The sequence below is a fragment of the Schistocerca americana genome, chromosome 1, assembly GCF_021461395.2.
Source record: "Schistocerca americana isolate TAMUIC-IGC-003095 chromosome 1, iqSchAmer2.1, whole genome shotgun sequence".
NCBI lineage: Eukaryota > Metazoa > Arthropoda > Insecta > Orthoptera > Acrididae > Schistocerca > Schistocerca americana.
The window spans coordinates 652,602,634-652,609,338 of record NC_060119.1 but is presented as its reverse complement, the minus strand read 5'-3'; the positions used below and the strand labels follow the sequence as shown (position 1 = coordinate 652,609,338).

At 44.8% G+C, this 6,705-nt stretch overlaps 1 pseudogene; it reads left to right on the top strand.

Moving 5' to 3' along the window:
- Positions 1-4,355: 4,355 nt before the first annotated feature.
- On the top strand, positions 4,356-4,473 carry LOC124561059 (annotated as a pseudogene).
- Positions 4,474-6,705: the final 2,232 nt, after the last annotated feature.

The following is a 6,705-nucleotide window of genomic DNA, read 5'->3' as shown; positions in this document are numbered from 1 at the left end:
GTAATTAAAATGTCTGAATTGTGTAATAATTTCAGTAATAGACCGTTCTGTTTGAATTTCGCTAATAACTGTTCTCAGTGTAATCTATCACAGTCCGCGTTCTGAGATTACCAGCAAGAGATAATATGACATTACTTCCTTGGAGTGGAAAGAATTGTTTAATGCAGCATGCCATCAGGTCGTATTATAGCAAGACTTCGTGTTCCCATATGCTACTCAACTTTGGCTGGGATTTTCAATTGAATTGTTTCTACGATAATAACTACCCAGCATTACGGTGTCACACTTCTGAATCATCACAATACATCGTTAAGAGCAACCATCCTAATTCTAGGGGCCCCATGGGTTCCTTAGGCGTCCGTTCCTATAACACACATTCTCATCAGGTTGTAGACTACCCGAATCGGCGAGTGCTCACTGATGATCAGTTCAAACTTTGTTTAGAAATGTTGCGCTGTTCTCGACAACCATTCCAGAACTATTTAGAAGAAACTCATTCCGCGAAATCTCCAAAGACTACATAGAAATCAGCGATTACAATCCGCGCAACTCTCAAATGGCAAGTGGGCATCTATAGGAAGAATGAGTGTCACGCAATGTCATAACAGCCCGTCAGCACTTGCTATTCGCTGTTTTGTAGTATTGGGAAACGCTGCACTCTACCAATGGTTTCTACGTTACTTCCCAAGCATAGCATATTTACGAACCTATTCCAATACCAACATATCCCACTGACTGTACATCTACACACTGGCGATAATAACTTCCCAACAGAACAGCCTTCCCCTCCCAGACAACGAAACCTGGCCAGACATTTATGCACCCGGTTTCAAGTTGTCTTTTCTCACATCAGGAATTCCTCTTCCTTTCTCAACTTAATCTTTATCCCCTCTCAACAGCCATGGCTCAACCTCCAGTCTGCTTCCCATTTCCTAAAACACGTGTCTCTTGTAACCGACTCTCCCACTCTTCATATCCCAATACGTAAACCCATCCAATGCATTACCACCAGAAACCTCATAGCATCTTTTAACCAACTTAAAGCGAACGTATCCTCCCATGGTATTGGTGCCACAACCCCTCAATTAAGTGGTTCAAAAAATGGCTCTGAGCACTATGGGACTCAACATCTCAGGTCATAAGTCCCCTAGAACTTAGAACTACTTAAACCTAACTAACCTAAGGACATCACACACACCCATGCCCGAGGCAGGATTCGAACCTGCGACCGTAGCAGTCCCGCGGTTCCGGACTGCAGCGCCAGAACCGCTAGACCACCGCGGCCGGCTCAATTAAGTGGTGTTAAGCTTTTGCACTAGTGCTTGCTTTCCACATGCCAAATCTGAGGGGTGTCGAAAGGGTTGCTTACGCCGCCAGCACCTAGGAATCCGTGAATGGGTGTCACTGTAGACAGACATTTTTAAATAATCCATTAAATGTGTGGGTGTGGCACCGAGGATCAATAAATCGCTTTTACAGGGACTCTTTACCATTTTCTTCACGCATGTAACAATGTCACCCCCCTGCGTGGACACCACAGGAGAATGCGGGAACCAAGGGATGAAAAAATGTAAACCTCGTTTCTGCTTTGCATCACTTTCAAATTTGGTCCAATGATTTTGAATAGTTCCTAGCGGTTCTATCCTGTATACCAGAGCAAAAATTGCGATCACACTACACTCCAAAAGAATGAGGCCGCGTTCAATGGGATTGTAGCTATGTGGTGACCTCAGAGAAGGAATGAGTTGTCTGATGGTACGGTGGGGGGTGTCAGCAGTGTCAAGGGTTGTCAAGAACGTCGTCCTGTTGCATATCGCACTGCAGACTTGTTTTCGACTGCGAAATGCCTGAAAATGATCAGCCTAATGAAATCTACATGATGCTTTCTCAGGCCTTTTCCCGTTGATTCTTAGCAACAGTGTCTCCAAAGTGTTTACCTTGGTGGCCCATTAGAAACAGAAATATTTCATTGCATTACTAACCTCTGTCGCATAGGCGCTACAGTCTAGAACCGCGCGACCGCTACGGTCGCAGGTTCGAATCCTGCCTCGGGCATGGCTGTCTGTGATATCCTTAGGTTAGTTAGGTTTAAGTAGTTCTAAGTTCTAAGGGACTGATGACCTTAGAAGTTAAGTCCAATAGTGCTCAGAGCCATTTGAACCATTTGGGGGTGAGGGGGTGAGATGTGGGTAACGGGAGGTGTGATGAATTTCCCCCTTGTGTGACACATACATGATGATGTTGGATAGAATTTTAGTGAAAATCGGTGCTAATTCGACGTAACCTACCTCGCGCTTCTCGTGAACTTATGTAATTTTGTAGCACAGTTTAGATAATACAATTTTTTTTTTTTTTAAATATGACAAGCAAATAATAATAATAAAATATCTATCATTTCACATAACTTTCAACAATGTTTTTTTTTTTCTTGAAAACCTTTATTCAAAGCATAAGAGTATACGAGGGTTGGAACTTAAATAGTGACAACTATTTATTCACAACCGATACAAAAGAGTTACATGTTTGCACCTGTTACTGTCCTTCAAAGTAGTCACCAGCGTTGTGTAGAAACCGTTGCCAGCGATCTGGAAGGCATAGTATACCGTTAGCAGAGGCTGTTCTGTTGATGGTGCGAATGGAGCGGTCTACTGCCTGTCGAATCTCTGGAACAGTTCTGAAGCGAATGCCACGAAAGGGGTCCTTCATCTTCAGAATCAAATCGAAGTCACAAGGACTTAAGTCTGGGGAGTATGGTGGATGGTACAGTACGTCCCAGTCCCATCAACCGACAGAACAGCCACAGCTTGCGCTGTATGCACCCGCGCATTGTCGTGCAAAATGATGGGTGGGTTGCACAGAAAGTGTCGACGCTTCTTTCGCAAAGCTGGTCGCAGGTGATGCTCCAGAGCCCCAGCATGGTGAAAGTTACGGTGATTCTCATGTACGAATGTGATAGTGTTATCCTAACGCATTACGTCCCTCCAAGGCATACCGTCAATGCACAGTATTACTATTCGTCTTTGGAGCATCACCTGCGACCAGCTTTGCGAAAGAAGCGGCGACACTTTCTGCCAACCCACCCATCATTTTGCACGACAACGCGCGGGCGCATACAGCGCAAGCTGCGGCTGCTCTGTTCGATCGGTGGGACTGGGACGTGCTGTACCATGCACCATACTCCCCGGACTTAAGTCCTTGTGACTTTGATTTGATTCCGAAGATGAAGGAACCACTTCGTAACATTCGCGTCAGAACTGTTCCAGAGATTCGACAGACAATAGACCGACCCATTCGCGTCGTCAACAGAACAGACTCTGCTAACGACTCTGAACAGACTCTGCAGCTGATAATGTACGCAGTGCTGCATAATGAAATAGCGTGCGTATAGTGTACATAGTACGTGGAGCGGCTGGTAGATTGAAATGAATGAACAGCAGAACACTAGCGTCCTTCCAGATCGCTGGCAACGGGTTCTACACAACGCTGGTGACTACTCTGAAGAACAATAAGAGGTGCAAACATGCAACTCTTTTGCATCGGGTGTGAATAAATAGATGCCACTATTTAAGTTCCAACTCACGAATATAAGGAACACAGTATTTTCATTCTTAGCTCAACATCTCATTCACTGAGACGCTGACTAAGTTTTTCAGTTGATCAAATCGGAAGTTGCAGTAAGTAAATTGGGAACAAAATATCGTCGCTATAGGAAAAAAAAGTATTGTTGTTATGATCCTGATGTCAGCTGATAATGTACGTAGTGCTGCATAATGAAATAGCGTGCGTATAGTGTACATAGTACGTGGAGCGGCTGGTAGATTGAAATGAATGAACAGCAGAACACTAGCGTTCTACATTATTCAATAAATTCGTTGCACAACAGTAGTGTCCTCTAGCGAAAAACCGAGTGCGGTAGCACTAATTTCAACAGATTGGCCTCTTATTCGCAATGATGGAGGGTCCAATCTCCATTCGGCCGCCCTCATTTCGACTTTGCGTTGTTTCCCTTAACTTATTTCTGGAAAATACTGGGATGGTCCCTACTGCAGCGCCACAGCCGACTACTTGTTTCAACCTTATCAAACTAGGGCTGTAAGTGTGTAAATGCCTGTATATATCAAATTGTTACTTTTGTTGTTCTTAAATTGTGTCTCCCATGATATGTCCAATATCCCGGTAAAGGTGATCCACGGCTCTATAAAACTGCTATTACTACTACTACTACTACTACTACTACTATTACTACTATTACTACTACTGCAGGTAAGTCGAATTCTTCGTTTTGAATAACCTTCTAACTAGAAACATTTTTAATGGTAACTTTTACCGTTTTAACGCAAATAGAGAGATTTTTCGCCAAAGGCCTTGCCGCAGTGATAACACCGGTTTCCGTCAGATCACCGAAGTTAAGCGCTGTCGGGCTGGGCTAGCACTTGGATGGGTGACCATCCGGTCTGCCGAGCGCTGTTGGCGAGCGGGATGCACTCAGCCCTTGTGAGACAAACTGAGGAGCTACTTGGTTGAGAAGTAGCGGCTCCGGTCTCGGGAACTGACATACGGCCGGGAGATCGGTGTACTGACTACATGACCCTCCATATCCGCATCCAGTGACGCCAGTGAGCTGAGGATGACACGGCAGCCGGTCGGTACCGTTGGGCCTTCATGGCCTGTTCAGGAGGAGTTTAGTTTTTAGAGGGATTTTTCAAGATAGCTGTAATATAATGCTTGTTAATGTTGGTAATTTTAACGTTTCGGGGAGGTAGCCGTTGTTTGCAAAAACCAATGTACCAAAGATGAAAATGTTTAAAGTCACCGAGTCATAGCGCTGTGCAGCCAACGGTTTGTTAGATATTAGCTGCGTAAGCAGGAGGACGGAAGGCAATGTAGACTCTATCCAGGTAATAAGGTACTCATTTTATCTGCTGATGACAGCTATTAGTTTGTGCAGAGATGGGGGTACCTTTTCTCTGTAGAGTTCGAGTAAGGACGATGCCTAACCCACCCTCCCGATGTCTCTCGGTGGGGGGTTATGAAGTTCCGGAGACGCAGGCCCAGCCGCTGCTGCTGCCGCTGTTCCGCCTACGCAGCGCTCGGCACGCACCCGAAGCACTCAATAAAGCCGGATCAGCCGCACCTACAGTCCGGCGCATTGTTCTTTTGTGACGGCGGCACGTCACAATGGCAGCATTAAAATGTCGCATAACATCGGATAAGCGCCTCTTCCGTCCTAAAGCAAAAGACGTTGACAGAAAGCACAAAGCGGACTCTGCGTGAACGCTAAACTCAAAAGTTTGTGATCCTATGCGTCCCGTCCACAGTTGGGATTTTGGCCACCGAGCTCTCTAAGGAGGAAAGATATCTGTTGCTTGCAGAGCTGTTACCATTGTCGTTTCACGCATTACGGGGATGAAAAAGTAAATAAGGAGCACCTCATTTGAGTGTAACATAAAACATATGTATGCCTGTTTCATCCGTCTTTGGTAGTTTAACCTAATTGTCTTCATTTGGTAATACGGGGTATTCAAAACGTCTCTCCGCACTGCCGTATGATTGGTAGCCGCGCGTGCCGTATGCCACAGTGAATATACCGAAATGAAACTCAGTTATTTATTGAATATTCATTTTTAATTACAAATTTTCACATTAAATGTTGAAAGTGTCTCCCCCCCTCCCCCCCCCCCCCCCCCCCTGTTGTTGAATACACAATTCAATTCGTCTAATCATGTTTCCAAACACAAGCTGTAACATTTGTTCTGTAATAGAAGCAGTGAAAGTGGATATTGCAGTTCTCAGTTCAGCGATGGATTTTGGACGGTTTTTATAGAGTTACTTTCGCTGCACCCCAGAAGAAAAAGTCAGGTGGTGTTAGGCCAGGCGATTGTGGAGGCCAGAGTCCTTGTGAAATTATGCGATCACCAAAAACATCAGCAAGCAGTGACATAGAAACGCGAGCTGTATGCGCGGTTGCAACATCTTGCTGAAATTAACCGTCCAGTATTTCACTTAACACAAGTTCTTCTATGAATGGGTACAGAATATCACTGCAGTATCGTTGTACGTTTACTGTTTCGTTGAAAAATCCAGGCAGGCGAACAATCATACGGTACGCGCGGCTAACAATGATACGACACTGCGGGGAGACTTTTTGAACACCCCGTATTATTTTTAATCTTAAATGCTTGCCACTAGAAGCTACATAAAAAGGAATGGTGGCTAAAAGAATGTTAAGAATGTGTGCTGATGGGAACCTTATACAGGCATAGTTTCAGCATTCAATAGATTACAGTGGTTTTTAAATGATAATTAATTGAAACCCTCAGCTGCCGACAGGTGTTGTCGATATAACTGGATGGGGACAGCTGAAAATGTGTGCCCCGACCGGCACTCGAACCCGGGATCTCCTGCTTACATGGCAGACGCTCTATCCATCTTTTTTCCCGTTGTTTATCGTTGTGTTTGGTCGTTGCGGACGTCGTATGACATCCGGTCAAGTTTGTTTGTTTATCGTTCCACTAACTTTTTTTTTTTATTACATAGGCCAATCAGTTCTCTGACCGAACACGCTGAGCTACCGTGCCGGCTCCCTTGCAGATTTCCGTGAGACCCACATACCCAACTGTCCACAATTCTACTTGTGTAATGTACCTAATAGATATTGAGGGTTTCAATTATTTAACACTTATTCTAGAGAAAGCTGCACGGTAA